This window comes from Myxine glutinosa, chromosome 1, assembly GCF_964187855.1.
Source record: "Myxine glutinosa chromosome 1, kmMyxGlut1.1, whole genome shotgun sequence".
In the NCBI taxonomy this organism is placed as follows: domain Eukaryota; kingdom Metazoa; phylum Chordata; class Myxini; order Myxiniformes; family Myxinidae; genus Myxine; species Myxine glutinosa.
Window position 1 is genome coordinate 155,163,403 of NC_136261.1, and position 21,886 is coordinate 155,185,288.

Below are 21,886 nucleotides of genomic sequence, written 5' to 3' on the forward strand. Positions count from 1 at the left end.
CTCATTATTCACAGACATTTTATTCGGCTTTTCTGCCTCATTTTGTTCAGCAATGTATTTAATAAATTGGGCGGTGTAAAAACAGCGAAACAACTCGCCTGCTCTGCGATCTCCCGGAACCTCTTTATAAAGGTTTTATACAGCAAACGGACTTACAAACATAATAATTACAAAAATAAAATTAAAACTATATTTAATTGCGGATGATTGGTCGTACAAATTGCAAAAGGAAATTATGTTTCCTCACAAAATTATATTTCATTGGTTCAGCAAATCGCTTGTGGGAAAGTTAGTGATCACATTTACCACGTGATCAGACGATAGGTTAATGATCTCTTTTTTTTTAATGCGCACAAGGAACTTTGACGCAGAAGAGAAGAGACCATTTGGCCCATCATGCCTGCGCTGCACCCAACCCCAGAAACCATCATCGATACACACAAGCTACTTTGAAGTTCTGGTAATATCTCCACACCCCTCTATCTTCAATAGATCTCGAATCTAGATTATCTTGGTACCAATCTAATTGGCATTTAAACCTAGTCACCCCTGCACCGCCATGTCGTGTGCAGCCTGTAGCTTCTGGTTGCATCATTACCCTGCGCTTGCGAAGCGAAAAGCGTGGTTAAGCATCTCCTGCATAAATGTGTCGTCTGGATTTTAAAAATTCATTTTCTCAGCAACCGTTGATCCGATTGACATGAAATTTTACCATAGAAGCACCTCCGCCTGGAGAATTTTTAAATGATTATGACGTCATAGTTCACGTGGTACAGGCACCATCTTGGAAAAACTTCACACCTCAATCTCTGAAACAACTGCATGGAAAAAATTGAGACCTGGCTCATTGTTAACTACTCCCCATGGGGAATAAGATATGTTAATGATGATGTCATCGGTGCCTTCGTTATGACGTCAGAATTCGACAAATACAACACTTATCCATCCAATCATTATTTTTAAAATTTCAGCAACTGTTGGTCTGATGGACACGAACTTTTCACCATCGGAGCTCCTCCTCCTTTAGAATATTTTAATGATAATCATGACGTCATCGGTCATGTGGTACAGGCGCCATCTTGGAAAAACTGAAAAATGTTGCACCTCTATATCTCCAAAACCACTGCAAGGAAAAAATTGAAACATGGCTCATTGTATAGAACTCCATATGGGGAATAGGTGCTGTTAACGATGACGTCATTGGTGCCATAATTATGACGACGTCATCATTTGACAGGGACAACGCTTAGTTATGATCAGTTTGAAATGTATTGAGCATGATCTATGCAACAATTATATTAGAGAATATAAATTTATGATGTCATCGCTCACGTGGTCTGGCAGCCATATTGGATTTTTTTAAATGTTCAGAAACAGAAGAGTTGGCTCACAATAAGTTGACTGCGCAGGGTAAGTATTCTATGAATACCGTCTTGTTTGCTTGAAGTGATGCAGTGCCCCCTGTAGGTAATAAGTGGAATATGCAATTTGTTCAGGGTTTGGACCCCCAAAAATAGGTATAACTCGTCTACTCTTCGCGAAGGCTGAAATATCATCATATTGTCTATGGAAGTGAAGGTTGTCCTGTCGATCTTCCGGTCTGCACTATGGATGGTACTTGGTTAATTTGGTGCTTGGTGCAGGATGGAGTGGTCATGATCGCCAAGCGCCCATATCCGTTACCCTTTATATAAGGGATCGTGTCTCTGTATGGAGCTTTTACGTGGGGACTGAAAATAAGTTTCTCGGCTTCTACTGGACGAAATCGGCTGAAAATTTCAGAAGTAAAAGCTTTGGACATTGAAGTAATATGTTTCAAATTTCAGCAACGTCTATTTCCGCATTTTTGAATTTCATTGAGAAAACCCTCGAAATCACGTTGGTGTCTGTCCGTCCGTCCAAATGCCCAAAATGTGTTGGCGCTCATATCTCAAAGGAGTATACATTGAAACCAGCTGAAACTTGGAATGTACATCGACCAATTTCAAAACAAATTCAAAATCTGCGCTCATTGAGGACGTCTATGTAGACGGGGAAGGGGTGGGTGAAGGGTTTGATCCCCCAAAGTAGGTATTTGCTCTCTTCGAAACTACACAAACGTGTTTGTGAAACTTGGCCGCAACCTTCATATCTGTTACCTAACGAAGGTGCATTGACCGCATCAAAATCTGAGCGTGAAGCGCGGTGCTACGCGCGCGACTTGCTACCAAGGAGGTAGCGGACAACGCGGTTAAACAAAAGTGTCTTTATTGACAAGATGTCACTGTAGCACTGGCGCGCTCCAGGCTGCGCGCCCAGTGTATATCCTGAGGCCACGCCTACCCCTCGGGCGTGGCCGCCGCCCACTTGGTGCGTGGAATGATGTCACCACGCCAGTGGGCTTTCGTGTCCGCCACACGCGCCCCCCCCCCCCCCCCCAGAATTCCCGCGCACCTGGAGGGCCAGTTTGCAGGGCAAACGGATGACCCGGCCGAAGCGCCCTCTGGCGACCGGCGGCGTCCGGGGAGCAGGGATGCCAGCTGGGATGCCCCCGGCTGTACCCGGGATGGGTGCCGGACCGGGGGGCGGCGTGTAGGCGGTGCTGGGTGGTGCCGGGGGTCCGCCCGCCGGGGGGCGGCCCCGACGCGGGGGGCGGAGCCACCGGCGGTGAGTGGTCCACGTCGAGGTGGGCCAGCTTGAGTCGATCCACCGAGACGCGGTCGGGAGTACCGCCGATGTCCAAGGTGAAGTATTTCACCCCGGGCTCCAGCACGCGGAAAGGCCCGTCGTACGGGGGCCGCAGTGGTGTCCGGTAGGCGTCGTGCCGGACGAAGACATACTCCGCGGTGCGAAGCTCCGGGGCGACGTGCGTGGGTGGGTGCCTGTGGTGCGCCGTCGGCACCGGGGCGAACATCCGGGCGGTCTCCTGCAGCGCGGAGCGCTCCTGCGCCACGGACCAAGGTGCCGTGGGGTCGGGGAGGAACTCGCCCGGCACCCGCAGCAGTTGTCCAAAGACCAACTCCGCCGCGGGTGCGCGCAGGTCCTCCTTGGGCGCCGTCCGGAGGCCCAGCAGGACCCAGGGGAGCCTGTCGACCCAGCCGCCGTCGCGGAGGGTGGCCCGGAGCGCGGCCTTCAACGAGCGGTGGAACCGCTCGCACAGGCCGTTAGCCTGGGGGTGGTAGGCCGTGGTGCGGTGCAGCTGGACCCCGAGCCCCCGCGCGACCGCCCCCCCCAGAGCTCCGAGGTGAACTGGGGGCCGCGGTCGGATGAGATGTCCGAGGGGGCGCCGAACCGGGCGACCCAGGTGGCGATGAACGCCTGCGCGACATCCGCCGCCGTCGTTGACGCCAAAGGCACGGCCTCCGGCCACCGGGTGGTTCGGTCCATCATGTTCAGGACGTGGGTGAAACCCCGCGAGGGGGGCAGAGGTCCCACCAGGTCCACGTGAACGTGGTCAAACCGACGTTCCGGCACCGCAAACGGGGCCAATGGGGCCTGGGTGTGTCGGTGCACCTTCGCGCGCTGGTACGCAAGGCACGTCCTGGCCCAGCCGCGGACGGCCTTCCGGAGGCCATGCCAGACAAACTTGTCGGCGATCAACCTCTGGGAGGCCCTCGTGCCCGGGTGGGACAGGCCGTGGATGGAGTCGAAAATCCGGCGCTGCCAGCCCGTGGGCACGATGGGGCGAGGCCGCCCGAGGGAGACGTCGCACCAAAGGGCCGTGCCCGCGCCGTTCAACGGCACCTCGGTGACGCGGAGGCCCGTAACGGCGGTCCGCAAGGCCTGGACGTCGGGGTCGGCGGCCTGGTCCGCCGCCATCCGGGCATAGTCGATGCCGAGGTGGACCGCGTGGGCGACGGACCGGGAAAGGCAATCCGCCACCGGGTTGTCCTTCCCCGCGACGTGCCGGATGTCCGTCGTGTATTCAGACATGGCCGAGAGGTGACGCTGCTGCCGGGCCGACCACGGCTCGGCGACCTTGCCCATCGCGAACACCAGTGCCTTGTGGTCGACGAAGGCCGTGAACGCACGGCCCTCGAGCAGATGGCGGAAGTGCCTGACCACCAGGTGGAGCCCGAGCAACTCGCGGTCGAAGGTACTGTACCGGCGTTCGGGCGGGCGAAGCTACCGGCTGAAGAACGCCAGCGGTTGCCAAGCTCCACGCACCCATTGCTCATGCACCGCGCCCACCGCGTAGTCCGAGGCGTTGGTGGTGAGGGCGATCGGTGCATCAGGCGCCGGGTGCGCGAGCATGGTGGCGTTAGCCAAGGCGAGCTTCGCGCCCACGAACGCCGCGTCCATCTGCTCGGTGCAGGTGACGTCACCTTTGCCCGGCTTCCCCCGGAGGGCCTCGTGCAAGGGGCGCAGGAGCTGGGCGATGCGGGGCAGGAAACGGTGGTAAAAGTTTACCATGCCCAGGAACTCCTGGAGCCCCCTGATCGTGCGGGGGTGCGGAAACCCCTTCACCGCCTCCACCTTGGCCGGTAGGGGGATGGCCCCGTGCCTGGTGATGCGGTGCCCCAAAAAGTCAATTTCGGCGACACCGAACCGGCACTTGGCGGGGTTCACGATCAGGCCGTGCTGGCCCAGACGTTCGAAGAGCGTGCGGAGATGGTGTAGGTGCTCTTCGTGGGGCGCGCTTGCGACGAGGATGTCATCCAGATAGACGTAGACGAAATCCAAGTCGCGCAAGACGCTGTCCATGAGGCGCTGGAATGCCTGAGCCGCATTCTTCAAACCGAAGGGCATCCGAAGAAATTCGAAAAGACCGAACTGCGTGATGACAGCCGTCTTCGGGATGTCCTCCGGCCTGACGGGGACCTGGTGGTAACCGCGTATGAGGTCCACCTTCGAGAAGAAGGACATTCGCCAAGCGGGCGGAAAAGTCCTGAATATGGGGGACGGGGTAGCGGTCGGGGGTGGTGGCGTCGTTGAGACGGCGGTAGTCCCCGCACAGTCGCCATCCCCCACCGGGCTTGGGCACGATGTGGAGCGGCGACGCCCAAGCACTCTAGGAGCGCCGCACGATGCTGAGCCGCTCCAGCGTAGCAAACTCCGCTTTAGCTACCGCGAGCTTCGTCGGCTCGAGGCGGCGTGCCCGGGCGTAGACCGGTGGCCCGGCGGTGGGGATGTGGTGTTCCACCCCGTGCTTGACGGTCCCCGCCGAGAAGGTGGGCCTCGTGAGGGCGGGGAAACGGGCGAGGAGGCGGGTGAATTCGTCCGCTGCCGGAAGCGTGCAGATGAACCTGGCCGGAACCGAACCGCTCAGCAAGCCGCTCAGCGAGCCGCTCGATGAGCCGCTCCGTGAGCTGCTCAACGAGGCGGGCAACGCGCAAGCGAGCGAGCTGAACGTCTCAGCCTGGACAAGCCTTCTGTGCTTGACGTCGACCAACAGGCCATTGGCACAGAGGAAGTCCGCGCCGAGCAGTGCCATAGGCACGTCGGCAGTGATGAAGGACCATCGGAAAACCTGCCCTCCGAACCGCAGAGAAAGGCAGCGTTTTCTGTACGTGCGAATGGGCGTACCGTTGGCAGCAAGCAGCGCGGGGCCCCGGCCCGCAGACTGCTTGTCGGACGTACCGGCGGGAACGACACTCACCTGCGCTCCCATGTCGCACAGGTAACGGCGCCCGGATAAGGTGTCCGTTATGTATAGGAGGCTGTTTAATCGGCCGGCGCTCAGTGCCACTACCGAGGGCCGGCCCGGGCATTTCCCGACCTGCCGAATGAGCACGGCGGGCGACATTGCCGAGCCTCGTGGCCGAACCTAGCGTGGAAATGGCACCAGGTTTGCGGCGAAGCCGGAGGCCGCGGTTTCCACGGTGGTGGTGGGCGGGGCGTGGCGGCCGCCACGAGGCGCCCCTGGGAGCAGGGGTGGGCACCCGCAGTAGGTTCGGGCTCGGGAGCCGCTACGGCCGCACCGAAACTCGCCTGCATGTACAAAGCCGTGTAGAACTTGTCGGCCTCGGCCGCGAACGCACGGGGTTCCGTTGTCGCGGAACCGGCCAACGCGAGGGGGACTCGTGCCGGCAGCTGGCGTCGAAATAACGCCCGGAATAGAGCGTTCGGGGTTTCGTCACCCATGAGCGACAGCATATGGTCCATTCGGACCGACGGTCGCGTGTCACCGAGCTCGGGGAGGTCCAAGAGGCGATCGGCCCGTGCGTCCACCGTGAGGCCGAACGTGGCGAGGAGGAGACGCTTGATCGCCTCGTACCTGTCGTGGGCCGGTGGGTTCCTCAGGACCGACAAGACGCGGGCGGCCGCGCCGGCCCCGAGGGAGGCGACCACGTGGCAGTAGCGTGTCTCGTCCGCCGTGATGCGTCGAAGCCTGAACTGGGCTTCGGCCTGCAGGAACCAGATCTCCGCCTGAGCTTCCCAGAACTCGGGGAGCTTTATCGCTACCGCGTTGGTTGCCATGGCTGTGGCGGGTTCGGGTGGTCAGTGACGGCTGACCAAAATGTCGGATTCACCAATGAAGCGCGGTGCTACGCGCGCGACTTGCTACCAAGGAGGAAGCGGACAACGCGGTTAAACAAAAGTGTCTTTATTGACAAGAGGTCACTGTAGCACTGGCGCGCTCCGGGCTGCGTGCCCAGTGTATATCCTGAGGCCACGCCTACCCCTCGGGCGTGGCCGCCGCCCACTTGGTGCGCGGAATGATGTCACCACGCCAGTGGGCTTTCGTGTCCGCCACAAGCTCAAAGCTTTCTTTGAGATTTCAATTAAGTGTGTGTTGTAGTGGTTACCTTATTCACATGTCGCGGTTACCTTATTCACTTGTCGCGGTTAGCTTATCCGCATGTGACGGTTACCATTACGATTGCTTTGGTCTAACCCACGCACACGGGCTTTTGGTTGTGTCGTCGTGACGCACGCGCGGCTGTTGGAGCCACGCCCTCCGAAAAGGGTTCTTGGTTTTATATAAGACGTTACGACTTCCGTTTGCTAGCAGTTGCTGGAGATTTCTGTACAATAAACAACCTTTTGTACCCAACGAAATGGCCTCTTCTTATCGTCTTCGGCAACCGCTAAAGTGTCTACTTTCCATCTACTTTCTCAACGATCCTCTCCAAGAAGTTCTGTCGCACAAGCTTTTGGGTCTCATGATCTGCCATGATCTTTCTTGGGAAAACCACATTTCCAAGCTGGCCTCCAAAGCCAGTCGCCGACTGGGCATCCGACGTCGTGCGAAGTCCTTCCTCGGCACACCTGAGCTCCTCACCACATACAAGGCTTTCATCCGCAGCTCAATGGAATACTGCTCCCCCCTCTGGGCTGGTGCTCCTGCCTCACACCTTGCTCGGCTTCACGCTGTTGAAACCAAAGCTTTCAGAATCATTGGAATCTCCTGCGATGAAGTTAACTCCGAGGGCCTTTCACTCACTCACCACAGGCAGGTTGGTGGTCTTTCTGTCTTCTACCGACTCCTCTCCGGCCTTGCTCCCCCAGCTCTTTCTGTGCTCTGTTCCCACAATATTCCTTCAGGTCGCACAAGATCTGCCTGCAACCCTCTTATGGTTAAACTGCCAAAATCTCGGCTCTCTGCTCACCTTCACTCTTTCATTCCCCTTTTCTCCCGCCTCTTGAACAAACTCCCCCACTCCCTTCAATCCCACTCCTCCCTCCAGGTCTTTAAAACAGCTGTTCACCACCATCTCTTATCTTCCCCCATCCAAAACCTTGATCTTTTCTACCCCCGCTAATTCACCCCAGATACACTTTTTTTTTCTTTTTTTTTTTAAATTCCAACTTCTTTCCTGGAAGTCCGTGCAGTGTTCATACGTTTTATACCTCTCCCACCTCCCCCCAAGCCCTCCCCTTCCCACATTTCTCCCAATGTCCCTGCTCTCAAATGTTGTGTTTGTGTCCTTCCCCCTCTCTCCCCATCTTGTCTACCGCTCCACTTATTTTTTGTGTTTTGTGTGTCGGTTTGACTTTTTGTGTGATTAATGTTAGCTCTTTCATGAGCCTCGATCTTGTATACAAAAAAAAACAAAAAAACCAGGTCACTCTACTCTGGACCTGCTGCTTCTGCTGTCTCAACAATGGATGGAGGTCCTCAATGTCAAACAGGAAATTAGAGCTGTCTCCCTTGATATATCAAGTGCCTTCGATACGGTCTGGCACCCGGCTCTGCTCACCAAACTCTCCTCCTATGGTATCCATGGAAATCTCCACCAATTGCTTGTGTACTTCCTCTCTGTTGGTAGTGAACGTGTGGCCCTGAATGGATTTCTCTCATCTCCCCTTCCTGTTCAGGCTGGAGTTCCCCAAGGCAGTGTTCTGGGCCCTGTGCTTTTTCTGGTCTTCATCAATGATCTCTCCGACTCTCTGGAAAATCCTATCTCTTTGCTGATGACTCCACTCTCTGTCGCTCCATACCTCATCCCTCAGATCGACAGTCCGCAGCCTCCTCACTCTCTGCAGACATGGTCAAAATCACAGACTTGTCAAACAAGTGGAACATGTCTTTCAATCCTGAAAAATCTCACACTCTCACTATGTCTCTTCGAAAAGACCGTCTGGACAACCCTCCCATCTACTTTCTCAGCAATCCTCTCCAAGAAGTTCTGTCACTCAATCTCTTGGGTCTCACAATCTGCCATGATCTTTCCTGGGAAAAAACAAATTTCCAAACTGGCCTCCAAAGCGAGTCGCCGACTGGGCATTCTCCGTCGTGCAAAGTCCTTCCTTGGCACACCTGAGATCCTCACCACATACAAGGCTTTCATCTGCAGCTCAATGGAATACTGCTCTCCCCTCTGGGCTGGTGCTCCTGCCTCACACCTCGCTCAGCTTCACGCAGTTGAAACCAAAGCATTCAGAATCATTGGAATCTCCCGCGATAAAGACGATTGTGAGGGCCTTTCACTCACTCATTCACCGCAGGCAGGTTGGTGGTCTTTCTGTCTTCTACCGACTCCTCTCTGGCCTAGCCGCCCCCCCCCCCCCCCCCCAGCCCTGTCTGTGCTCTGTCCCCCAAGTACTCCTACAGGTCGCACAAGATCTGCCTACAACCCTCTTCTGGTGAAACTGCCAAAATCAAGACTCTCTGCTCACCTTCACTCTTTCATTCCTCTTTTCACCCTCCTCTGGAACAAACTCCCTTACTCTCTTCAATCCCACTCATCCCTCCAGGTCTTTAAAACAGCTGTTCACCACCATCTCCTATCTTCCCCCATCCAAAACCTTGATCTTTTCTACCCCTGTTAATTCACCCCAGATCCACTTTTCTGAAATACCGACTTCTTTCCTGGAAGTCCTAGCATTGTCCATGTGTTTTTTTTACCTCTCCCACCTCCCACCCCCTTCCCACGCCTCCTCCCCCCAAGCTCTCTACCTCCCACAGATCTCCCGATATCCCTGCTCTCAAATGTTGTACTTGTGTGCTTCCCCCACTCTCCCCATCTTGTCTCCCACTCCCTTTAATTCGTCTTATGTCGGGTTTTTTGGGGGTTTTTTTTTTTTGTCATTAATGTTAGCTCTTACACGAGCCTTGATGTTGTATACAAAAAAAAAAGAAGGAATGTCACAGATCCGTTACTTCCGCCTTTGTTGTTATTATATACTGTTAGGATTTTTAGTTTCAGGTGATATTGTTGTTAAGATTCAGAAGAGAAGGTGGAGGAGGAGACGGCCATGAGAGGGATACAGCGGTAAAGTCGCATCGAGGCTGCAAGCGGACTTTTTTGATATTGGTCGCGAATGAGTTGAGGCTTCCCATGAAAGGGATTGCCCTGCGACATCGTCACATATTGCGAGTGCAATTAAACCTGCGTCTCAGGTTTTATTACCAAGTGTGAGTTATTGTTGGAGAAAAATCAAGTGCCTCCATTACAGGCTGATACGCCATTTTGTTATCGAAGAGACTGTCCGCTTGGTGCATCTTGTTTTGTCTTTGGGATTTCCATATCGACCTCATTGTGTTGATTGCCGTTGGTTTACATATCGGCTTGATTCCCGCATCAACCTCTCACCTCGTAACTCCTCATCCACAGCCGCGCCGATACTTGCCTGTTGTTTTGCCGTTCTGCACGACCTGCACCTTCAAGCAGCGTGGGGATCCATGCACGGACTTTGGGGAATGTTGCATTCCACTCACGTTTGGCGTGTGGTGAGTTTATTGCTTTGAGAGCATTGGGGAATGATGGTACCATCATATGTATTGTTCATTTGATGCAAGTGATATTCTCATTGTAATTTATCTTGAAGAGTGTTATTATTGTGTATGTGAGAGTTCTTAATACAATTGTTTTGTTCTACAATTGCATTGGTGTGGTTTAACCATTATTTATTAAAACACTCAAAATAATTGATGTCTCTGATTCCTTGGTATCTCTCCCAGGTTACTCCCTCCTCCGGTATGATAGACCTGAGCCTCGTCCTGGAGGTGGGGTTGCTATCTTTATAAAAAAAACTCTTCCTCACTCGCCCTGCACTGCCCTTTCTCCACCTCACCCCCAGGAATACCTTTGGCTACGGCTGCCCCTTCGCTCCCACCTTTTGTTCATATGTGTGTTGTACAGTCCACCAAACAGTGATGACTCCATCAACATCTCGCTGTCTGATAATATGGACCAACTTCTATCTACCCATCCCAACTCTCTCTTCCTCATATGTGGTGATTTCAATTGTCACCATGCCAGTTGGCTGGGTGTGGGTACCTCTCTCACCAGCCATGGCTCTTCAGGAAAGGACTTCTGCGACTCACTGGGACTGACACAATCTGTCAATTTCCCGACCCGGATCTCAGTCAACGGAGCATCTTCTCTTCTGGACTTGGTTATGACTACCTTCCCTGAAAATGTCTGCTGCTCTTCTTCTGCTCCAATAGGCTCATCTGATCATGTGCTTGTTAAAGTGGACATCTCTCTGACCATTCTCAGAGAGCCTCCTCAGCGTCGACGAGTCTGGCATTTCACTCAGGCCAACTGGCACGGTCCTCAAGCAGCCATAAATCATCTGGACTGGTCTCCCATCTCTACCGCCTCTGACATCAACTCATCCTGGGAATTCTTCCAAAGTAAATTGCTCTCTCTCATGCACAGATTTATCCCATCTCGTCTTCAGTTGTCATACCCTTCCTCCCGTCCATGGTACACGGAATCTTGTGGTGAGGCTGTTTCCCAGAAACAACTTGCTTTCGTCTCCTGGAAAGCAAATCCAACGGAAGGAAATCTCATTTCCTTTCACAAAGCCCGAAACAAGTGTGTGTCCACCCTCAGGAGAGCCAGGAAACAATATCTCTCCGTTCTCAAGACCGAACTCTCTTATCTGTCTCCCTCTTCCAAATCCTGGTGGCGTCTGGTCAAATCTGTTTCTGGTGTTTGTTCCCCCTCCATCCCCACCCTCACCTCAAACGGCTACACGGCTGACTCCGCACGTGAAAAAGCTGAATGCCTCAACTCTGTGTTTGCCTCTAAATCTTGTGTCCCAAACCCATCCTTCTCTGTACCCACCGTACCCAGCTGCTCCTGGACTCTGTGTCCTTTCCTCCTGACAAGGTGGAAAAGTTTCTGTCAAACCTTGACTCTGATTCTGCAACTGGACCTGACGGCATCAGCCCACGGGTCCTAAAATCCTGTTCTTCCGCTCTTTCACTCCCTCTCTCTGTTCTCTTCACCCTCTCTTTTGCTCAAGGTCATCTTCCATCTGCTTGTAAATCAGCCAACATCACCGCTTTGCACAAAAAAGATGCAAAAACAGATCCTAGCCACTACAGACCAATCAGCCTTCTCCCAATTATCAGCAAAGTCATGGAATCCATCATTGCTTCAGATATGAAATCTTTCCTCTTCTTCAATGGCTTGATCTCTGATCATCAATTTGGTTTCAGACCTGGTCACTCTACTCTGGACATGCTGCTTCTGCTTTCTCAACAATGGATGGAGGTCCTCAATGCCAAACAGGAAATTAGAGCTGTCTCCCTTGACATATCACGTGCCTTCGATACGGTCTGGCACCCCGCTCTGCTCACCAAACTCTCCTCCTTTGGTATCCATGGAAATCTCCACACATGGCTGGCGGACTTCCTCTCTAGTCATAGTCAACGTGTGGCCCTAAATGGGTTTCTCTCATCTCCTCTTCCTGTTCAGGCTGGAGTTCCCCAAGGCAGTGTTCTGGGCCCTGTGCTTTTTCTGTTCTTCATCAATGATCTATCTGACTCTCTTGAAAATCATCTCTATCTCTTTGCTAATGACTCTACTCTCTGTCGCTCCATTCCTCATCCCTCAGATCGGCAGTCTGCAGCCTCCTCACTCTCTGCAGACCTGGACAAAATCACAGACTGGGCAAACAAGTGGAACATGTCTTTCAATCCTGACAAATCTCACACTCTTTCGATGTCTCTCCGAAAAGACCGACTGGACAACCCTCCCATCCACTATCTGAATAATCCTCTCCAAGAAGTTCTGTCACTCAAGCTTTTGGGTCTCACTATCTGCCATGATCTTTCCTGGGAAAACCACATTTCAAATCTGGCCTCCAAAGCCAGTCGCCGACTGGGCATCCTCCGTCGTGCAAAGTCCTTCCTTGGCACACCTGAGCTCCTCACCACATACAAGGCTTTCATCCGCAGCTCAATGGAATAATGCTCTTCCCTCTGGGCTGGTGCTCCTGCCTCACACCTAGCTCGTCTTCACGCTGTTGAATCCAAAGCGTTCAGAATCATTGGAATCTCCCGCGATGAAGCTAACTCCAAGGGCCATTCACTCACTCACCGCAGGCAGGTTGGTGGTCTTTCCGTCTTCTACCGACTCCTCTCTGGCCTTGCCCCCCAAGCTCTCTCTGGGCTCTGTCCCGCAAATATTCCTACAGGTCGCACAAGATCTGCCTGCAACCCTCTTATGGTTAAACTGCCAAAATCAACTCTCTCTGCTCACCTTCACTCCTTCATTCCTCTTTTCTCCCGCCTCTGGAGCAAACTCCCTCACTCTCTTCAATCCCACTCCACCCTCCAGGTCTTTAAAACAGCTGTTCACCACCATCTCTTATCTTCCCTCATCCAAAACCTTGATCTTTTCTACCCCCGCTAATTTCACCCCAAATCCACTTTTTTGAAATACCAACCAACTTCTGTCCTGGAAGTCCTTGGTGTCCTTGCGTTTTATACTTCTCCCACCCCACCCCCTCCCCCTTCCCACGCCTCCTCCCCCCAAGCCCTCTCCCTCCCACACATCTCCCTGCTCTTAAATGTTGTGTGCTCTCAAGTGTTTGCGTGCTTCCCCTTCTCTTGTCTTCCGCTCCCTCTTTTTATATATTTTGTTTGTCTGGTTGATTTGTTTGTGAAGTAAATGTCAGCTCTTTCACGAGCCTCGATTCAGTATCCAAAAAAAAAACAAAGAAAAAAAAAAACACGTGGTTCATTTGGAATGCAACGGCGCTTTTATTTACTTTCAAATAAACATACTTGCAGTTGCATTGTAATAATCCAGTAAAAAATGGTGAATACAAGTTGTTAAAGCATCAACATATAAAGTGTGTTGAACAAAACATTCTCGTACTTCATGACATCAATTTCAACAAATTGTCTTTTAATTGCAGAAACAGCTAAAACGAGGCTCAAGCTTGTTCTTCCGGAAGGTGCCCATTGTCAGGAAGTAAAGGGTATTGTCGGTGAGCGTGCGGAAACAATTGCAATGTGATCAGCATGACATTTCAATGGTGGTTTACATTACTTATTACTTGTTGGGGTGATTAAGTTCTTATTCATAACGATGAAAGTCGAATTTATCCCAACGGAATGGCGATTCCATCCCGAGGTTCTGGAGCAAAACATTGAAAATGTTTGAAACATTAGATAAACTGAACACTAATGATTTCTTCCTTTCCCCCCCCCCCCCCCCCCCGGCCCCTTTCCCCCACTTTTCTTCAGGGTGAACATGTGACTTTTTATATCTTTTGAGATCTGACTATCAAGTTCCCCCATATAACCCCATTTTCTTCGAACCCATTGGGTCGATACTCATCTTGATGTGACCGAGTATTTTGGTGAATCCGACTTCGTGTTATCTTTTCCCAATGTACAAAATATTGGCCTTGCAAAAGGAAAAGGCCACTAATAAAATCATTTGCTACATTCTACCATGAAACACGGAGCACGAGTGCTTGCTTGTGGATGTTGAAAGTTGTGGGACGTCGAGCTTCGTTACATTCGGTTTCGGTTAGGAAGCAGAACAAGGTGGCAATTCCTGTTAGCCGATGGATGGCACAATGTTGCAGTTGAAAAGGGTGATTGGGTCGAGGGTTTAAATGTATTCCCTGTACAAAGGTGAGAACAACTATATTATGAATTATGACGTGCATTTGCTTTCGCGAATGTTGTTGGGCTCGCCCTGTTGTCCCTGTTGTCCCTGGTGTTGGGCTAGCGGCTAGGGTGCCGGCTTAGGATCCAAAGATCCTGGGTTCGAATCCCGGTCGATCGCTGAATTAACGCCAGGGGGGTTGACTCAGCCTGTCATCCTTCCGAGGTCGGCTAATTGAGTACCAGTTCACTGGTAATTCCCTGTTTGTCGTTAAAGGCGGCAAAAAGGGTTGGCGTCAGGAAGGGCATCCGGCCGTAAAACATTGCTTCAAATAGGGGACCGAAAAACAACAACAAACCACGGTTCCCGAAAAAGGCCAACCCCCGCTTTGCGGGGAAAAATGGCCTCTAAAGGTGGTTATTTTTTTTTATATATATTTGCTTTCGCGAGGGGTTCACCATTGAATGTGAACAAACGAAAGCCGAATATAAAATTTAATGTAGTATGGAATATTGGGTGCATTTTCTTTTAATGGTGACAGTGCATGCACGCATACCTGTGTTTGAGCCTCGAAGTGCAGCAGTTTTGGATGGCTTTCTGACATGGAGCTTCCTTGATCCTAAAGAGGTTGTAAGAAAAAAAAAATGATCGTTTAAAATTCCCAACAGCAATGGACGTTGGTGACTATTGTTATTGTATTTTTTAAATTATTATTTGATCACTTCGTGTCATTCCAAAACTCGTAAACAAATCATGAGGGTCGCACTAAGCAAAGCGGTGCATTTAAAAGGGCCTGGGTGACATACCTGTGCTTTATTGTATTCGTAGGAAATTTGATGGTTTGAGAGAAACATCAAATCCTGTTTCGACGTGGAAAATCATGATACGATTGGGTGCTTATCTCAATAACATTGCAATTTTGAAATGAATGCATGCTACATATGAAAAAGGAATCTCTTACGGGCTTGTCTTGGATATTACAGCAAATAAAAATAATAATAAAGGATTTCGAATCTGTTTATATGAAGAAGCTTCAGCTTTTCATTCTTATTTTGAAAACATAGATCTAACAATGCTGATTATGGTCTCAATTCGTTGGAATTCTTGTACTCTACTTTAAAATTATGACTATGTTATGTTGCAAGGAGTAGGGAATAGCAGAACGCATCCCCTTACCTTAATATGTCCTTTCATTGAAACCAAAATGTCGAAATTTCAAGGTGGCATACCTGAGTGAAACCGAGATGTGCTTTTGGTCGTGATCGTTTCCTCCTCCTGTTGGTTGTTATCTCCATATGCGGGTTTCAGAAGGTGGAACAGAGCCCTCCCAGATCTCAAAGTATCCACCTCCGTGTGTGTGTGTGTGTGTGTGTGTGTGTGTGTGTGTGTGTGTGTGTGTGTGTCCGTGTGTCCGTCCGTATATCATGTATGTATGTATAAGTTGTTGTTATTGGCTGCTATCTCCACATATGGGTCGGTTTCAGGAGATGGAAAGGAGACCTACCAGGTCTCAAAGTGTGTGTGTGTGTGTGTGTGTGTCAGAATGTGTCCTTCATAAATGCAGGACCATGAAACCAAGCAGCCTGAAGCTTTGCATGCATACCAACAGAACTCCAAAAAGAATGCACAAAACTGGGTATTTTGATAGATTTAAACACGCCTTTTGAAGATAATAAACTGGCTTATTTAATGAAAACAAAAACAGGCTTTATCCTTGGTCAGTCTGATATACCTCACAGGGGTCGTAAGCTTTTTCGGCCTGCTCAAAAACGCCTTGCCTTGGAACAGGATGCAACATTTTCTGCATGATTAAGTGCTCAAAATAATTTTTTTCACTTTCCCCACTCACATCAACAAATGTTCTTCATACCGACAAATCGCTGTATATATCGCTTCTGCAGGTGCTACAGTTTTCAAATCAGGAGCTTGGAATGATTTTATGCTTTATATGATGTGATTTTCATGATGGCCTCTCACAGACTAATTAAAGTATATAATAGAAATATGATTTTGCATTTGAGGATCACATCTCATGGACGAAGTAACTGTCAAAATCTGAAGTGAAATCTGCAACTTTAAAAAAAATCAGCGATTATCGATAATATAAAAGGAGCTTTGTCTCGCCGTACCTACGTACACTACATGGCCAAAGGTATTTGGACACCCAAACATCACACCCGTATGTGCTCGTCGAACATCTCATTCCAAAATCATGGCCATTAATATGGAGTTGGTGTCCCCCTTTGGTGCTATAACAGCCTCCACTCTTCTGGGAAGACTTTCCACTGGATGCTGGAACATTGCTGCAGCGATTTGCTTCAATTCAGCCACAAGAGCATTAGTGAGGTCGGGCACTGATGTTGGGCGATTAGGCCTGGCTTGCTGTCGGTGTCCAATTCATCCCAAAGGTGTTCGATGGGGGTTGTAGTCTAGTATCTATGGAGGGTATACGTGTATCCCCCCCCCCCCCCCAGGACTCGACCAAACCAACTTTTCGAGCTTCCTTTTATGGTCAACAACAACAACATGCATTTTAAGGCCATTTTCCCTGCTAGAGCGGGGGTTAGCCTTGCGGCCCCCATGACAATCTTCTCCGTTTTGCCCTATTTTCTGCATCTCTCCTTGTTAACCCCCTTGCCCGCATTTCTTCTTCCACCATCTTTAGCCAAGTCTTTCTCGGTCTTCCCCGTCCTCTACTTCCTTCGACATTCATTTCCATCACTCTTCTCAACCAGTCACTTTCATCCTTCCTCAACACATGACCAAACCATCTCAACCTGTTCCTCTTCACAGCATCAATCACAGGCTCTATTCCCATCGATCATCTTTCGCAATTCATCATTTGTCTTCCTCTCTCTCAACGATACTCTGCACATCCAGCGAACCATTCGCATTTCCATCCTTTCCAGCCTTCGTTGCTGCTCTACGTTCATTACCCATGTCTCGCTCCCATAAATCATAACACTTCTCACACATACAGCATACACCTTTCCCTTAAGCTTCAACGACACTCCCCTCCTCGTCAGCACGCCACTCAGTTCCCGAAACTTCTTCCATGCACATCTCACTCGAGCAAACCTTGCCGAGTCTGATCCACCTTCTCCATTCAGCATGTCTCCGAGGCAGCAAAATGTTTTCACACCTTCCAGCTTCACGCCGTCTCCAAGATCCAACTCAACATTTCCTCCATCTGCAGCTCCCTCTGTGCACACCTTACATTTGAATGTAGCTGCCGCACTGGTTAATGACCCTCTCAGACCACTACATTTTTGATAAACCCACTCAGCGCACATTGTACATTGAATGGAGTTCACTCCGACACCCTTCCTGCACACAGCACATGGCCACTTCCCAGTTCTTTCCACCTCACCACATACTTTACCACTTCCCATCACCTTCGTCTTTCCTATATTCACCTTCAGACCTTTTGTCTCCATACATTCCTTCCACGTGTTCATCTTTTCCTTCAGTCCATCCATACTTTCCGCAATCAACACCAGATCATCTGCATACAACTCCCATGGTAAAACCTCCTTTACGTTCTGAGCCAGCACCTCCATCACAGCTACAAATAGTAGTGGACTTAGTACCGACCCCTGATGCACTCCCACCTTCACCTCAAACTCACCACTGTTCCTGTCCTTCGTCCTTACAGCTGTGCGCGCTCTTTTGTACATTGCCATCACCACGCTGATCAACCATTCCTCCACTCCTAACTTCCTCAATGCCCATGTCAATACTTCGCGTGGAACCCGATCGAATGCTTTCTCCAGATCAACAAACCCAAGAAACAACTTCTTCCTTTTCTCCATGTACTTCTCCTGCAACTGCCTCACAATAAAGAGCGCGTCTGTCGTTCCTCTTCCTGGCATAAATCCAAACTGCATTTCGTCGATCTTCACCTTCTTCGTTATCCTCCTCTCCAACACCCTTTCCAATACCTTCATTCCATGCTCCAATAACTTTATCGCTCGGTACGAGCCACACTCCAGAGGGTCTCCTTTCCCCTTGTATAGAGGGACGAGGGACGAGTTCCCAATCCACTGGAATGCGACCTTCTTTCACCACCAGATTACAGATCTCTGTCATTCTCTTCACACCCCAACTTCCTGCTGCCTTCGTCATATCTCCCACAACTCCCGTCGACCCTCCCGCTTTTCTACTCTTCATTGCTTTTATCACTTCCTCAACTTCCTTCTCAGTTATCTTCTCTGCCAGTCCTAAAACTGGGTTACTCTCTATGTTGCCATCCCATTCATTCTCTGTATTCAACAGCATTTCCTTATATCTTTTCCATCTTCCTTTAATTCCATCTGGGCCACAACGATTTGTCCCACTTCATCCTTCAAGCACATCACCCCCATCACATCACACCTCTCTTTCGCTATCTGCTCTGCAATCCTGAATACCGCTCTCTGACCCTCTTCCGAATCCAAGCGTTTTCCGAACATTTTCCTGCATGCCTCCTGTGCCTTTGCTACCTCTTTCTTTGCAGTCTTCTTGGCTGCCTTATAACTTTCATGCTCTGCTTTTTCTGCTCCCGTACCCTTCGCCTTCTGCCACTCCTTGAACTTCTTCCTCTTCTCGTCAATCCTCTTTCCAACTTCATCATCCCACCACCATGTTTCCGAGTGCCTCGGTGGTCCTTTTGTCCATCCACATACCTCACCAACGGCTCCCAACAGACTATTTTTCATTGACATCCAACCACGTTCAAGCTCAACCACATCATCCTCTACCCTACTCAGCCTCTCTTTTAATGCCTCCCTTACCGTCACCTCTTTCAACCTCCACACCTTCATTCTCGGTTGGTACTTCACCCGCCGAGCTCTCCTCGCACCTTTCACCCTTATGTCGCAGACAACCAAGTGGTGCTGTGAAACGGCCTCTTCCCCCGGGATCACCTTTGTGTTCCGGAGGTGCCCCCTTTCTCGCCTACGCACCATCAGGTAGTCAACGGTTGTCGTCGACCCAGCTGACGTGTATGTAACAAGCTTATTATCCTCTTTCTGGAACTGAGTATTACAAATAAATTTTATGGTCCTTTATGGTCAAAATTTATTTTTATGGTCCTATTACACATTTGAGATGTTAACAAAAAAAATTCCCGGCACTCTGGCGATATTCAAGATGTCGTCCAAAATGGCCACCAAAATGGGTAAAATCATCCAATATGGTATACAACATCTCAAAAATGTGACAAATTGGAGAAATAATCATTGGGATTTGGTTCCTGGTCATTTGTAACTAATTTCTGATGATTGGATTTTGTTGCCATTTTTAAAAATCCAACATCGCATCCAAAATGGCCACCAAAATATGCAAAATCATAGAAAATTATATATAAGCCAAAACCTGTGACAAAATTGTAAATTAATCATTCGAATAAAATGTTTCTTATCATTAGTAACTAATATGTGGTTATTCTAATTCAGTTGCTATTTTTTAAGTTGAGTTCTAAGTCATAGTATTCCACCTTGGAATATCTGATGAAAGAATAATGGTACTGAAATGGACATTTTATATAGCGACTGTCCACCGCTTGTCCGAATATTTGCCTATTGTGGCAGCCATTTTGGATGCCATCTTGGAATTTAAGCATGGTAACAAAATTCAATCACTCGGTATTAGTTACTGAATGAATGAATGAATGAATGAATGATCGTTTTAAGGCCATTTTTCCCCACTGGAGTGGGGTTTGGCCTTGCAGGCCCCATGACCTCATGGGGCGCTGTTTGAGGAAATGTTTTTATGGCCGGATGCCCTTCCTGACACCAACCCTTGGTCGCCTCTTACGAGGCGCAGTGATACGGTGTACCTATTCTAAATTGGGGTACACACCGTGATCATTCATCCCAGCAAGCTGGTACTCAATTTTCCGACCTCAGAAGGATGACAGGCTGAGTCAACCCCCCTGGTGTTAATTCAGCGATCGACCGGGATTCAAACTCAGGATCCTAGGATCCCAGGCCAGCACCCTAACCGCTAAGCCAACACCAGGCTGGTATTAGTTACTAATGATGAGAAACACATAACGTGGATATAACTAATCAACCAATAATGGTACCCCCTGTGCAATCAGCAGCGTTATCAATCAGATGCTCGACAATTTGCAAACAGTATGATATGGTGGAGTGAGGTGGGGATAGATGGGCCGGATTCAATTTACATTAAAACAAAAACTCTTCCTCATTCATCTTCTTCATTTATAATAATGGTGAGTCTCATTCAGTCCTGTTTCTCATATCGAGGGAGGGGAAAGGGTGGAGGGAGTCTGCATTATCCAGCAACGGACATGATGAGCATACTTTGAATAACGTTTTGTTGATTCCTTCCATACTTTACATGGAGTGGAAGTTGGGCTCGTTAGTCAGAAGTGAATCGCACTTTTTTTTTTGACCAACAATAGTTGCAAGGATTGCTTCTGGTATATCTTTCTTTTACCTTTTGTTTGAATCTTTGCTGCATCTGTTGCACTTGCATGAATCGGCTGATGAAGTCCATCCTCTGCTGATTTTGATTTAAAACGATGAGGCTTTCTGGAAGCAAAATAAACAAGCTGCAGGAGTAAGTTGTTAACCTTCAGTGATAAATATCAAAATGTTTGCAAACAGAAAACTACCTTATCCTTGTGCTTTGAGCCAGGTGATGACCCCTTTCCAGTTGTCTTCTTCAGAACCTTTGATTATTTTGCTTGCTTTAGGAAGAGGTAATGGGGTGAAAAAAAGTCACTTGTGGGGGGAGGAAAGGGGTGGAAGAAGGTTATATGTTCAGCAGTGAGGATGCTGGGTGTGCTGCCTCAAGAGGAAAGTGGCATGAGAAGCAACACGAGGCAACAAACTCTTGATTTTATGGTGGCATGGGAGAAAAGTGCTCTCAGCCATTCTGTAACCACCTTATCATCTCACATTGAAATAATGTGTGATCACTGATTACTTTGTGATGTCAATATCATAAAAAGGCAGTGTTCTCAATCTATCAAAGTGACACACTGATTGGATTGCAGACCTCAGACCTGACACTTGGTGTCAATTTTGCACTGATCGTGTTTTTATTTCATCCCTCGGTGAAACTTCAAGGGTGCCAGATTTCAGTGCAAATAGGTATGCATGGCACAACCTAAGAGAAGAGGATTCTTCCTTCCCCACCCCACAAATATATTGCGAGAAATGTTATTTGTACAAATGGCCATATATCTCTGACTGTGATAAGGGAAGAACCTCAACTCTGTAGTACATGGTGTTATGTAGAATTATTTGATGTGCGTGAAAAATTTGCTATACTCGTGGAACCAATGTTTTTTACCTTCCCTACACCCTAACGAACAAAACTGGAGTTGGTTCCATTTTTTTCCATGGCGTCTTCGGCGGCCATTTTGAAATTCAAAATGGCCACCATATTTTGAATTTTTCAAGAAGTATTTGCACCTAAAGCACAACAAGTTATGCTTTTTTCTATGATTTTCACCACTTATGTTTGTGAGGAATCCACTAAAACAACTAAAAACTTCATGAGATAAATCAATGATCTATACGTTTGGTCAACAGAGATCCAAAATGGCCACCATTGCTAATTTTTACTAAAAACTGTTGGTAACATCCAAACGTAAGTTTTTAATGCATATTTGTCTTAGAAATATTAATAATATTTTGATCCAAGTC

At 49.3% G+C, this 21,886-nt stretch overlaps 1 long non-coding RNA gene across 1 annotated transcript; it reads left to right on the top strand.

Annotated features, from left to right (window-relative positions):
• Positions 1 to 263: 263 nt before the first annotated feature.
• LOC144889756 (uncharacterized) lies at positions 264 to 15,244 on the top strand. Its single transcript, XR_013622051.1, has 4 exons — positions 264 to 460; positions 9,981 to 10,096; positions 13,525 to 13,596; positions 13,856 to 15,244. It is a non-coding gene; the product is annotated as an uncharacterized LOC144889756 (long non-coding RNA).
• The last annotated feature ends 6,642 nt before the right edge of the window (positions 15,245 to 21,886 follow it).